This window comes from Pinus tabuliformis, chromosome 1_1 (assembly GCF_031772625.1).
Source record: "Pinus tabuliformis cultivar Carrire ecotype Pingquan chromosome 1_1, CPIR1, whole genome shotgun sequence".
Lineage (NCBI taxonomy): Eukaryota > Viridiplantae > Streptophyta > Pinopsida > Pinales > Pinaceae > Pinus > Pinus tabuliformis.
Window position 1 is genome coordinate 584,936,339 of NC_142297.1, and position 15,030 is coordinate 584,951,368.

A 15,030-nucleotide genomic window follows, 5' to 3' on the forward strand; every position below is an offset into this window, starting at 1 on the left:
TGTATAGAATTTTGTTAAAAGGAGGATTTTTTAAGCTTCTTCATCTCTTAATTTGAGGGGTGATTAATTTATTAATTTTATTTGAGCATGTAAATATCAACTTTCAATGTTAATAAGTTTTTTTAATTTACTCTAATCATATTTAAATATTTTTTATTTATTTTTCATTATTAATTAAATTGTATTTATATTATTATTTTATGATTATTTCATATTACTAATTTATTTTATTATTGTTATTATTGATTTTTATTAATTTAATATTTATTATTGTTAATTATAGCGATAAATTATAATATATTATTATTCTTTAAACATTGCTACTATTTATTTATATAATTATTTTGTATTTTTATAATTAATATATAATTTATTTTTATTATTATTATTATTATTTAAATATTGTTATTATTTTTTTGACAAATTATTTTGTGATTTGTTGGAAATATAACTAAAAAATAAATATGGATCACAAAATTGAGATCAAATATTATTTATATAATTATTTTTGATATAGGTATATCAACATTTATCAACCACATTTATATTAATATAAACGTGGTTGGCTAGGGGAGGGCTGCCATTACCTGTGTGCCCTCCCTGCCACGTCGCTAAACGCCATGTGAACGCGCATGAAAGCGGTACGACACCTTTCCACCGTGGAGGTCCACGTGTTGGGCATCGTGTCATAAACTAAAAACGAGTTTCTGCGCCATTTCCAACGTTTGTTTGGGGTCATTGCTGCGATGTTCCATTTTCCCTTTGTCTTTCTGCTCAGGGCCGGTTGTTGGGCGAAGCCCTCCGCCGAAGATGGCGTAGGACGGCCCCAGAACCTGCGCGCTTCGTCTGGTATGCAGGTGCTGATGCAAATGTTTGTTCGAGGTTTAGGGTTTGTGGTTGGAACATCGCTTCTGGCTTTCTTGTGGTTTTCCGCCTGGATTTGTTGGTCGTTCTGGACCGCTAGTTGTTTAGGGTTTCTTTGGTGGTGGTCTTATTCGCAGTTTTTGTTGTTTGGGGAGGAGCTGGTTGCAGTTTTACCGAGTTCGAGGTCGAAGGTCTTTTTTAAGAGGTAATTGCTTAATTTGTTGTTCTGTGCTGGTTTTTTTGGTTGTTTTCTATTGTCTAATGGCTTTTTCTTCTCATTGCAGGTGTGGAAAAGGTCGTTGCAGGTGTGGAGAAGGTCTGGCGAGCTCCGCAGAAGGTTGGCGATCATCCATGGCCTCTATCCGGTAAGATTTTAATCCTACCAGTAATTTCTCTGTGTTTTTCAACACAAACAACTCTATTTGGATTTTTTTGTAAACTTTCTATGGCAGGTTTTGAGGGTTTAGGGTTATAGGGATGTCATCCCTTTTTTTTGTGGATATTTTGATGTTGTTTGTGGCTTTTCATGATGGTATTTGTGAAATTTTCGCTGTTATCGTGCTTATTTGTTGTTGTCTGGGGCCATCCCGCGCCATCTTCGATGGAGGGCTTCGCCCAACAACCAGCCCCGAGCAGAAAGACAAAGGGAAAATGGAACATCGCAGCAATGACCCCAAACAAACCCTCGAAACCCTACGTCCAGAGTCTTTCATGGTGATTGTTTTAGGTTGTACTTATCTATCTTGACTTTTGGTATGACTTAATTTCCTGTTTTCATAGACTACTAAATTTTTCTCCTTTTGGGTCCTCAGTTTTAGTTGTTGCAACGATATTTCTTTTTGGTTCTTCCACTACTAGTGTTTTCTTCCCTTGGATAGATTCCTAGAAGGTTTCTTTGGTGGAACGCTAGGTTAGTGTGTTTTTTATAGTTGGGGGGATATCCAATTCTCTTATTGCTACCTGCTCGACAAAGATCTTAGGATGGGTACTAGGTGCCTCAATGGTGCACTGAAATTTGGTGGTTAAATATGGGTTGACACTGATTCATATTTGTTTGTTAGGATTTTTCATGGAAGTCAAGGCTCTCTGTTATCCTGCACCTAAGCCTCTTCTCTTTGTATTTCTTCTACTAACTCGTGTTTATATTGGCTAGTTTCATGTAATGCTTCCTCCTTGTCAATTGTGTGGACTATGGAGGTAAAATTTTCCACCCTTTTGTTCAATTTAATAGCATAGATCTGTATTTGGCTGTTTGATTTTAGGACTTGCATTTCAAAACCTAGTTGGTGTAAAGAAGAAGCCTAGTGTCTATATGTTTAGAACCATTCTAGGCCTTTCCTTCAAATTCTAGATAGAGAGATTATTTCTTTTGTTTCCTTTCTAGCATGGTCCTATCCTCATCCTATGGTTGAGGAAAATATTAATGTCCTCGACTGGCATGTGGTAACAATCATTCAGGTGGAAGACTCAACATCTTCAAGCATTGAGAAATTACATCATCACATTTCTTTATCTGTTGCTTGGCTCTAGTAACTCCTACAAACATTATATTATTGGACTTTGGTTTAGGTTTTTATTGCCATATTTAGCTTTTTTCCTACTCTACTTAATAATGAGTGCTCTCAAAAACTTATTATGAGATAAGACTGTCTGGTCATTTGATTTCTATATTTAGCCTTTTTCATATGCAACTTGATAATGAGTGCTCTCAATTTCTCAAGTGTCCCCTCAATGAATAAAATTATCAGTGGCTTTTTGACATTTAATAAAATTTATTATGAGGTAGATTGCCTCCTCATTTGAGACTGTTTGGTCATTTGATTTTTGTATTTAGCCTTTTTCCTATACCTTTGGCCATTATCTCTTGTCCAGAGTTGGAATGGAATGTCCAGAGTTGGCTAGTTTCATGTAATGCTTCCTCCTTGTCAATTGTGTGGACTATGGAGGTAAAATTTTCCACCCTTTTGTTCAATTTAATAGCATAGATCTATATTTGGCTGTTTGATTTTAGGACTTGCATTTCAAAACCTAGTTGGTGTAAAGAAGAAGCCTAGTGTCTATACGTCTAGAACCAATCTAGGCCTTTCCTTCAAATTCTAGATAGAGAGATTATTTCTTTTGTTTCCCTTCTAGCATGGTCCTATCCTCATCCTATGGTTGAGGAAAATATTAATGTCCTCGACTGGCATGTGGTAACAATCATTCAGGTGGAAGACTTAACATCGTCAGGCATTGAGAAATTATATCATCACATTTCTTTATCTGCTGCTTGGCTCTAGTAACTCCTACAAACATTATATTATTGGACTCTGATTTAGGTTTTTATTGCCATATTTAGCTTTTTTTCTTACTCTACTTAATAATGAGTGCTCTCAAAAACTTATTATGAGATAAGACTGTCTGATCATTTGATTTCTGTATTTAGCCTTTTTCATATGCAACTTGATAATGAGTGCTCTCAATTTCTCAAGTGTCCCCCAATGAATAAAATTATCAGTGGATTTTTGACATTTAATAAAATTTATTATGAGGTAGATTTCCTCCTCATTTGAAACTGTTTGGTCATTTGATTTTTGTATTTAGCCTTTTTCCTAAGCCTTTGGCCATTATCTCTTGTCCAGAGTTGGAATGGAATGTTATTATTGAATTCCTTATGATATCAATAGACCAATGATTATTTTGTTATGAATCTTGGTTACTGCGACTGATGGGATTTTACCAAGGTCTATTTCAGTGCAACATGGTCTATCAGTTATCAATAATCTTGAAGTGCTTGACTAAGATTTACCCAGACAATAGTTATCCTCTTGAAGGCTCCATCCTCTTGAATGATCCTTCAAGGAGACAGGAATTGGTTCTAACTTGTTGACCCTGTCGACTTGGCCTGGAAACTAACCCCAGTTATCTCACAAAGTTACTCATGGATTCCTCTTTCATTAATTTCCTTTTCTCTTTTAGCTACAACCACTGAAATAATAGTTTTCAGTTCGAGTTTAATAGAAGCCATAAATAGTTTTGCTAATCTGCAACAACTTAATTTAGTTCTAGAAACTTTATTTCAACACAACCACAGTTACACAGTTTAACCCAGCCGCTTCGAGTATAACTAATTAACCAGCAATGAAGGAAACTATTTTTCAATACTTATCGATTTCCTTTATTCCTCTAAGCTAGCCACACAAAGTTCACAGAATAACTTATAGAAATAGTTTTATCATAATTAATATTTTACAGAAAGACATATTCCATTGAAAATTTCTTTTCAACATACACAGTTAGGTTGCCACAAGAAATCACTACTAGGTTGTAATCCAAAATCTTTCTGTGACAAGAAAAAGATACAATCTAGTGTTGTAAACCAAAATGTTTCTGTGACAAGAAAAAGATACAATCTAGTGTTGTAAGCCAAAATGTTTATGTGCCAAGAAAAAGATACAATCCATCCAAAATCCACATCATAATGTGGTTAGAACCAAAAAAATATGACACCCCTATTCTTTATGGCCCTGAGAATCTTGAGTGCCAAAACTCCCCGAGTTACCTTCTTGAGCTAGGTAGGTTGGCCTACCAGTCAAGGGTTGATTAGGAAATGGTTGATTGTTGCCATATGATTGATTCCAATTTGCAGCTTCCAACCATGGAGGTACTAAGTACCCATACCTCACATTTGCACTACTAACCCCTGCATTAAGTGGAGGTGTGTAATGAGCATATAGAGAATTGACACCAACTCTGGTAGGAATAAGGCAATTGGGTAAACCCTCAGTTTGATAGTGAGGCACTTGAATGTTTATGAGATCTTGGAATAATGGTGTATTATCTGCAATGGAGTCCAATGAGTTTGAAATAATCCTGGTTTCATCAGCTATTCTTGTATCGTTGATCATCCCTTATTCCTTTTCAAGCATTTGTTGTGCCTCTTGTTTTTCCTTTTCCTGTCTTGCCATTTGCTTTTGTTGGTCCTTAACTTACCTTGCTTTATCTCTTTTAATCCTTTCGTCTGCTCGACGTTGTGCTGCAACAATCCTTGCTGCCTTCTTCTCCTTGACTAGATCCTTCTTTTTTTGTTTTAATTCTTGCATTTCATATTTCTTTTTTTTAGACTCAACTAACAGGTTTATATAGTCCTTTGAGGTGAGTAAATGTGAGCTTCGGCCCATACGAAGACTACCCGGTGCACCTTGCCTTTTTTTCATTGATACTCTCTCTACTGGTAGCTTTAGGAATCGTCCAAGTGTCTTCTCCACCCCTCCCACCTGCATGTCATTGCTTGGTACTTCCCTTTCAGTATCTGTTAGAACTAATTGAACTATATCATTATCTTCATTTGATGCCTCATTATGTCCTTCATCTTCTTCCATTGATCTATTGTCCACAAAAAAATGAACAATTTCACTGTTCAATTATGCTGGTTGTGAGGGCATGTTCATGCTTTCTTCGTTGGTTGTTGAGACACTATGTGCATTCATATTGATCATTGCTTATGCTAGCCATGAATGTGGGGTTACTTAGCTTGGCAATGTCAATTGGTCATTTTCAACTGCATGTTCAACAATGTCATTAACAATATCAGCAACAGGAATTTCATGTTCTTGAGTTGGTGGAACGATCTCCATGTTACTGCAAATTTTTTCATGGTTATATTATGTTTCACATACAATTTCATCATCTTCAACATATAAGTGTCCTTGAGATAGGGAAATCATATTACCAGCTGCAACAACATCATCTTGGTCATCCACTTCTTACACTTCAACACCTGTTTGGGCATTCCCTTCTTTCTGACCATCCACATGAAACACTTGGCTACAACCAGTATCATGCATAAGAGCATCATAGTTTAGTGGCCAGATTTCCTGTCCTCCTAAAGCCAACCTTGATATTTGATGGTTTTCAAAGCCCTTTTAAAAGCTTTACTTGCAAGCTCTGCTAGCTCGAACCTTTTCACCTCAACCCCTGGATTCTTTGCCATTCATGCAGCGCACTCCGACCTGAAATAGTTCTTGAAGGGGCCAAACACACTAACATCAAGGGGTTGCAGTCTGTGAGTGGTATGAGTGGGCAATGTCAACAGGTCGATGCCTAAATTGTTTGCTTCCTCAATTGTTTGTACAACCATGTGGCTCCCATGGCCATCTAATATCAAAAGGTGTCTATTATTAGGCGAGACGCCACCTGGTACTGATGTAGCAAAGTGAAAAAGCCAGCTTAGAAACAGTTCTTTAGTCATCCATGCATGGGGATGTGTAGCCATGCATGCAGCTGGTTCACAGTTCTGTATATGGTTTTTCAGTTGATTTTACCTTTGAATAGATAAAATCCTAGGATTGAAGTACTAATTGCATTGACACAACATAAAATAGTTATCCACTCCTTGCTCTTGGGCAAAATCTTTGGCACATTTCGGCTCCCTCTCTTGGCAATTACCCGCATGCCACAGTTCCTCCCTGCCTGTAAACCTGTTTCATCATAGTTCCATATATGGTCTGCTCCATAAGAATGTTTATCGTAAGCACTAGAAAGTGTGTCATAGAACTTTTGCACAACTGCAGGGCGCAAATTTAATGCTCTGTCTCTGTTAAGGCCCTCAACATTACGCAATACAAGTTTTGGATGCCTTTTTTTAAACCCAAACCACCATGATTTACCAGGAAACCCATCTTTGAATGGGTTTGGCCTCCCTTGACAGATTTGAGCAACTGTTGATTTGAGTTGTATCAACTCTAGCCCATGTCCCAATTGGGCCATCTCTTTACACCACTCAACCACCTCGGCCTCCTCCTCCTCAGTCATAACTGTAAGAGGCCCTCTACGTTTTGTATGAGTCAGTCCATTTATCCAATAATGTATTGACGAGGGAGGAATACCATGTTTTTTTGCAAATGCCCGAACTGAGTATCCATTAAACTCTATGTTGTCAATTGCAACTAACATTTGTTCTTTTGTCCATCCTCTTATAGCATTGATCTTTTTAGTTGAGCTTGCTCCTTGGACTGTTGTTTATGGTGGTTTTGTGGCTGATGGTGTGTTAACATCAGCTGCTGTCACATGGTCATCCTCAACAATGTTCCCTTGTGCATTGTTGGCATTGAGATCAGTTGTCCTGTCCTCATCAGATGATGTGCATCACAGCTGTCCACCCCCTTGTCACTCTCCTGCCACTTCTCCTTGTACGAGCAGAGTAACTTCCTTTTGCCATAGATGCAACAACCTGTAAAATTATTGCATGCATTTAGACATTAGAATATTTGTAAATTACGTTTTCATACAAGGCAAAAATACTTCTTCTTTATTACAGAAAATTATCAACATGTATGTTACAGGAAATCAAATTGCATTACTTCATAGTCTCTCATTGCAAATTAATTCGTAGTCTCTTAATTTCCTGCCTATTCATCAGTTTAGCAACTTTTATATGGATTCAAGTAGGATTCTATGATAGAAGTTGCAGTGCAGTTGAAGGCATTATTCAGTAATCAGTTTCCAAGGCTTTTGCTCAGAATTCCCTTATAGCAAGCTGGGCTTATAAGGATGCATTTCCATGATTGCTTCCTTAATGTAAGGATATGAACTAGCTAAGGCATAAGCAAGTGAAATGTGCACATATATTTTGTTTCAAATATCATTTTTCATTTTTTTTGCTATTTGGCATTGCCAAAAATGTCTCAGTACTGCAACTTCTCCATTGCAGTCCATGGCCACCATTCCAGGCATAGTAATTAGTTTGGAAACTCAAACAAAATATGGTCATATGCTCCAAAAGAGTGCTATGCATGTCATAATCACAGTAAGGCTGGGCATAAATTCTATGTTGGGAACAACTTGCAGCTGTGATCAGCCTTGGAATGGACTTATCAGTCATAAAAAGTTTTAGAAAATTGAACTGAAAAAATTAAGTATGTTGAAGGCATTCATTTTTTTTATTTTTATTTTAAGGAATTGTTTTAACTTTTCTAAATAGTTGTATTTAGAACCTACTTTTTATTCAATGGTTGTTTGTGAAACCATCCAGATATCATTTTAGCAGTTATGGCCAAACAGATCATGTAAGAACTCTGGTAAATGAAAACAATGAAAACAGAACTGTAAGAAGAATGACTTTCAATGGCTGTTTGTGAAACCATCCAAGTATCCTTCTAGCAGTTATGGCCAGACAGATCATGTAAGAAATCTGATAAATGAAAACAGAACTGTAAGAAGAATGAGTTGTAATTGATATAACTAACCTGGATATATTGGCAATTGTTTTGTGATGTTGTCTTCAAGTTTGTTGAATAGTTTGAAAGCATAAGATGCAACTTCAACAGTGGGTGGACTTATTTTATAGTTTTTGGCACTTGAATTTAATTGGTGGACATGGATGCACATGGATTGCAATGGCTTCATTTTGAATGTGTGGTCTGGATTTAATTTGATGTGATCTAATGGTTGGGAATTGGTTATTTGTTGATCCATGTGCTTTGATTTGTTTTAATGAGAAATAGAGTGAGTTGGGTGTCATTTATTGCAGTTATTGGGTCTGGGTGTCATTTATTGAACAAAGTGGGTTTAAATGTTATTGGGTTGGGTGTCATTTATTGAACATAGGGTGTTTAGTTATTGAACAACACAGCAGTTATGGCTGACATACAGTCCCTTTTGTTATGTGCAGGTAGGCATATTTATTTGGGATGCAAAGCTGCAGTTCTGATGAGTGGGGGTTGAAGTGACTGCTACTTTGTACTTTTGGAATAGACCATTTTGGATGCCTTTATGGTTTTAGTTGTTTTCTAGTTGGGTCAATATGGTTTTCAGTCTTAAGTAGTAAGATACTATTTATGGAGAGTTGTGGGCCCAGTCAATTTATGGGGAGATTTTGGACATAAATTAATACTTATTTATACTTAATGTTATTTATTTTTGTTTAAATATTGGTTTCAAAAGTCTCAATTTATGGTGGTTTGGTGGGACGAGTACTATGTCAATTACTGGTCCCTGCACAACATTAGGAATCTCTCCCCTAGTTTATTAACCTTTTTTAGGGTGTGAATATCAACTTTCAAGTGTTAATAATGAATTGACTTCTTTCTAGCCTTTCTAGGTGCTTTGTAATGATACAATTTTTAAATATGTTTCAAAGCCTTTTACAAATGAGTTGTCTTTAATGAGACTTTTTGGAAGCTTTTATAGTGGGTTTTTCAGGTCTAATTTCTCTAAAATCCGGTAGAAATTTATTGAAATCACAAGCTTGATGGGTAACCCTTGCACAATCAAAGTGCCCTAAAGGTTTTCCAAGGTGTTGAATCCATATATACAGTCAAAAAGCGAGTTTTAATAACACAAATCAAGATTTCACCTCAAATTTTTCCGCCAAATTCGAGCACCAGAGAGTCCAAAAAGTCACACTAAAAACAACTCCTTTTATAAATAGTGCTCCAAAGCCTTTTTCAAATAATTTTTCAATGATATATTTCATTTTATGTTTTTGTGATATATTAGTTTTTTATGATATATTTTTTTTAATTTTTTTTATAATATATTTTATTATACATGTAGAAACAAGGTTATATTGTTTTTGTTTTTTTTTTGAAAAAACAACTTTAATTTTTATTCAAATTAAAAATGTTATAAAGTTTTAATAATTTTTTTCAAAAATTTAATATTAAAACAACTTTTTTGTTACTAGAATTGGTCTGAAAATGGATCGTCCTCTCACCCTTTACAAGTTTTGATAAATTTGGGTTTTCAAAAATTAACTTAGTTCATAACTTGTTCAACCATGAATAGTTATTTTCAAACGAACTTAAAGATGAAACAAAAGCATATGCAATCCAACATGGTAAAAATGAAGAAGAGAACAACCACGTGATAACAGAGTTTACCCTCTTGTGCTACGTCTTCGGGCCCTGCTCCAATGGCTAGGCTGCTTTATTGATCTCAACAACAAAAAGAGTAAATTACAAATATTTGCCTCATAGAGTAAACCTCCTTCTAGAGTGACACTTGTTTCTCCTACAAAGAAATGTTCTCCTTCAGAGAACTCTCACTCACAAGTTGACTCAACAACAAAGAAAATGCTGGTGTCAAAAGAAAATGGAATCTCTCACTGAATGTGGCAATAGTTCCTTGTACTCATTCTAAGATCAAAAAGCACAAATTCAACTACTTAATAATGAAGCGTTGAAATGGCATTTTCCCACAATCATAGTGAGAATAGACTTAAAATGGCTCCTCTAATGAAGAAATAGATGTTGCAGCTACATCCAAAAGGGTTAAAAACCCTGCCTAGGCTCTCTCCATGCCCAAAAAGGTCTCCAAATGGCCTCAAAATAGTCTGTCTGCAACACAAAAAGAATTGGCTCTGCAAATTTTCTAATATACAATGCTCAAATCACAAAAATAATACTGCCATTGAGTTTAGAACACCATAAACACCTACATAGGCTCTTCTTGGGCTAAAAAATATTGAAAAATGACCAATTTAGGCATCTTAAAACATTTCATTGCTATATATCCTATGAAATGGCAAAATTGGCTAACTGAGCAACGAATCACGCCTTTTGGTAGACTGTTGAGTGACAAATTGGTGTGGAACGACGAAAATCCCACCCAAAAAGGTGCAAACTGTCACCTCTTTAAATGTGATAATGACCCTTAAGCGTTGAATTTTTAGCCCCATTCTTGGTCACGTTATTTCCATGTGGTCATGGCTTGGCACCACGGGTCAACCCCTTCACCTTTGGTTCTGTCCCTGGTCACGTGACCGCATGAGACCGTGGGCTAGGCTAATCGCCTACCCCAGTCGGCTCTGCCTTCGTTGTGGTCGTGTGGGCTATAATGAAACCCGGGGCTTAACCGCCCTGCCTCGCCCCACTCTGCCTTCGTAATTGGTTATGCATCTACCATGTGATCAGGGGTTAGGGCCACGTGCCCCGCCCCTCCCCAAAATCGCTCTAACTGTCAACGTTAAATATGACCAACGCCCCATATGGTTAATTTCCAGTGGCATGGCATAATGGTAGGACTGATAGTTAATTAGGCAGAGGTCACGGGGTCGAACCCCATTAGGTTAGTTGGCCGACCAAAGAAATTTTTGGCATGCAAATTGAGGGCCACGTAGTGTCCTCCCATTGGCTACATGGCGCCTCATCATTACCCCACATCAATGCAACCAACCAATCAAATATCGACACCTCAACATGTATGGCACTGCCATGTGGCATTATTGGATTGGCCCGTATTGCACACTATATCTACATAGTCACCTGCTAATGTCAATGCCACATCACCTATACGAATTTCCTAGACAACCCTGCAAGTTGACTTTTTAATTGTTTGCCAAAAACTTCAAAAGGAAATAACTTTCACATACGGTGTCGGATTGAGGCAATTCAAGAGTCGTTGGTATTAGAATGAAGAGATCTATGATTTGACACTAGGTTTGGGAAATTAAAAGCACTTTTATTTTTTAGCATATTTTGAACCCCTGGATGATTCCTCCCCATTGGGAACTTTTGGAACACCGAAAGTCTGTTTTTACTCAACAATTAAGTGAGGATATAGCTCCCTCACTTTCCCGATCTCATTCTACCTTACTTTTCTTGGATTGGTACCTTTGAGCCCCACTCAAAGGTACTCCACATTGCCTTTGCATGAAGTCTTGATTCTTCTGTCAAGAATTGAGTCTTCCTACAACTCATTTAAATATTCAAGAGCAAAATCTTCAATAGATGGAATATGAACATTCTCTTCATGATCATCTTTCCATAGCATCTCATACAATCTTCATCTTGAAGTCTTTCCTTGTTGATATTCAACCAAACTTGATCTCCAACTCATAAACCATGATCAACTCGATGCTTGTCATCCCTTGCTTTTTACTTTGATTCGCTTTTCTCAAGCTGCATTTGTCCTCTTTGATGCCCTAGCTACATTTGTTCAATGATATGCTTGGATTTGTCCACATTACTAGGTCCATCTATGTAACATCCTTGGTTAAAAATTCATGTAAAAAAATATAAGACCAAGGCCATAGGACATGTATTCCAAGCTGAATGGTGGTAAAAAGATCTTATTGTCTGTTTATTTCGGTTTATTATGGCTAAGGAAATTGGCAAAGGAAATAGCAAAGATATGAGAAACGAAAAGAGGCATTTATTGGCTTTTATTCACGATATAATGGAAAAGAGGAGAAAAGGAAGGTGAAAGGTCATAGGTTGCATGTGAGGAGAAAAATGAGGGAAAATATTGGAAAATCGAAGAAATTAGAGGCCTCATTAATAAAAAAAGCTTCTAAGGATCTGTTGGTACCATTTGTCAGTGCAACCTTTTTGTCAGTTTAGTTTTGGAGCTCTCCCTTATTATCTCATTCTCTCATACTCTTGGACACTTAGATTTTTCTTGGAACACTCTTGTAGGAGTGTGTCATACTTGGGATTTGGAGCAAGAAGGCAAAGGAAAAGAAGGAAAGTGAAAGAGGACATAAATATCAACAGCTACAACGAGTTTTTCTTGCAGGTATCAAGTTGCATGTATGATTTCCTTGCTAGTTTTGGCATGCATGGCATATGCATGTGGTTTCTTGGTTATGATATGTGATTGCCATGGAGGATTTCATGGATTGACAATGGTTTTGCCTAGCCTTGCAATTTCCTGGATAGCCATGGTTTTTTTTTTTTTTTTAATCTTTGGTTGGTTCTCATGTTCCTTTGGATGTGGGTTGAATTATTAGTTCCTAGAAGCCTTGGTTGGACAAATGATCTGGAAGCCCTGTAACAACTTGGGTTGAGTTACTAGTCCTGGAAGCCTTGGTTGGACAAACACTCTGGAAGTGATGTAACAACTTGGGTTGAGTTACTATTCCTAGAAGCCTTGGTCGAAAGCCCTTAGTGGGTTGAGTTACTAGTCCTAGAAGCCCTGGTTGGACAAATTCTCTGGAAGCTTGCCGATAGTTGTGGGTTGAGTTACTTGTCCTAGAGGCCCTGGTTGGAACAAATTCTCTAGAGCCCTGGACAACTTGAGTAGAGACCAATCTGGTGATGGTTAGTGATTTCGAACTGTGAGGTGGAATCATTGGTTGAGGGTTGAGGTGGTTTGGCCTTTGGAATACCTAGTTCAGTTTTGTCTGATTTGTTCCATGAGATCCCACATTCATGCTTGGAATATGGCGCGTGGGTGATTGGTTGAAAGAGAGATTTAGTTCAGCCCAATCTATGGTCGAGTGGTATGTGGAAGTCCCAAACCAGGTTGCATCTTTCATATGTTAATAAGATATCATTTCCTCTTGTACTTGATAGGTAAATGTACTCTTCCATATGTGGTTTTTATGGATGTTATATCCATATTATTTATGATGGTTATATGATGGTTATGAGTATGTTTTATGACAGACTTCACGTATGGCCTTATCATGTTTTGATTAGAAAATGAATGAAAAATTAATATATGATATAATAGATGATATTGCAACTATTGTGACAAGGCATCAATGCTTCTTAATGATTCTCAAATAAGTATGAGATCCCTATGCTCAAATATGTTGTTATGACCTATAGATTGCACATTTGTGACATGTCTGACAAAAATGCTTTTCATGGCTAGTAGGTTCATATCAAGTACTTGTAAATTTTTTTGCATTACCACCCTTGTTTCTATGTTACTTATCATTTCTGAAGGTTTCATGAAGTTCTGGGTAGTGTCCTAAGACCTAGCCCACAAAAGTGGCTCATAATCTGAGGTCACTAGCTTAGAACTATTGATAAAATTCCATAGTCACATGCATGGTTTGTCATGGGAGCGGTTGATGGTCCAGATCAGCAAATTGTCAAGTTGTCTCAAGGGTTGGTCACCTAGAAGGGTTGGTTGGTTCTTGAACGTTCTGTAGCATGTTTGGAAGGATAGTTTGGATTTTTTTTTTAGTTCCACTTCCTTAACTGTACATGGGGAGTTGAATCACATCATAGTAGCCTCCTGTCACATGTTTACCCTAGCAGACTAGCTAACTTGGGTAAATGTGGGAGGAGGGTGTTATAGAGTGGTATTAGAGCATGGTTCTGTTCTCCTTGGGTGATGTTTGGTTTCCATTCTCCTTGGATGAATGTGTTGTCATGCATACTTGGCAGTTGCATATGTGTCTTTATGCTTGGACTCTATGTGCTTGTTGTGTATGCATGGTGGTGGTCATTGTTACAGTTGTGTTGTCATGGAGTTTATGATGTTGTTGTTGGGATGTGTTTGTCATGAATGCGTGTCAGTTGTATATGCATTTGCTATGCATGTCAATGTATATATGTTGTTATGCATGAATTTCCATGGTTAAGGTTGTTGTCCATGAGGCTATTGTATTTAGTTATGTCATCATGATGTTGTTGGTATGTTATGATGTTGATATGTTGGCTAAGATAGAGTCGGAGATGCAGACCATCAGAGTGAGGTTGTGGCACTAGACTTCAGGGTGAGAGCAGGTCGCCATATAGGTTTTTATGTTTGGCATGCAGGTATATTGGTTAATGGTTGTTATAAGCATTAGGGTTATGTACATGTCTGTCAGCCTATGGTTGTTGCACTTACATGTATGATGGGTGATGTTGGTTGTATATGCATTTGTTATGCATGCCAGTGTCTATATGTTGTTATGCATGCATTTTCATGGTTAAGGTTGTTGTCCATGAGGTCAATGTATGTAGTTATGTCATCATGATGTTGTTGGTATGTTATGATTTTGATATGTTGGCTAAGATAGAGAAGGAGATGCAGACCATTAGAGTGAGGTTGGTCACTTGGAAGGGTTGGTTGGCTCCTGAAGGTTCTGTAGCATGTGTGGAAGAATAGTTTGGATTATTTCTGTTGGTTCCACTTCCTTAACTATACATGGGGAATTGAATCACATCATAATAGCCTCATGTCACATGTTTACCCCAACAGCCTAGCTAACTTGGGTAAATGTGGGAGGAGGGTGTTATAAAGTAGTATTAGCACATGGTTTTATTCTCCTTGGGTGATGTATGGTTTCTGTTCTCCTTGGATGAATGTGTTGTCATGCATACATGTCAGATGCATATGTTTCCTTATTCTTGCGGTCTATGTGCTTGTTGTGTATGCATGGTGGTGGTCATCGTTATAGTTTTGTTGTCATGTAGGAGTTAATGATGTTGTTGTTGGGATGTGTTTGTCATGAATGCATGTCAG

The 15,030-nt window shown here is 37.2% G+C and overlaps 1 pseudogene; it reads left to right on the plus strand.

Annotated features, from left to right (window-relative positions):
• The first annotated feature begins 632 nt into the window (after positions 1-632).
• Positions 633-15,030, plus strand: part of LOC149214598 (serine/threonine-protein kinase PEPKR2-like) — a 96,284-nt pseudogene continuing 81,886 nt past the window's right edge.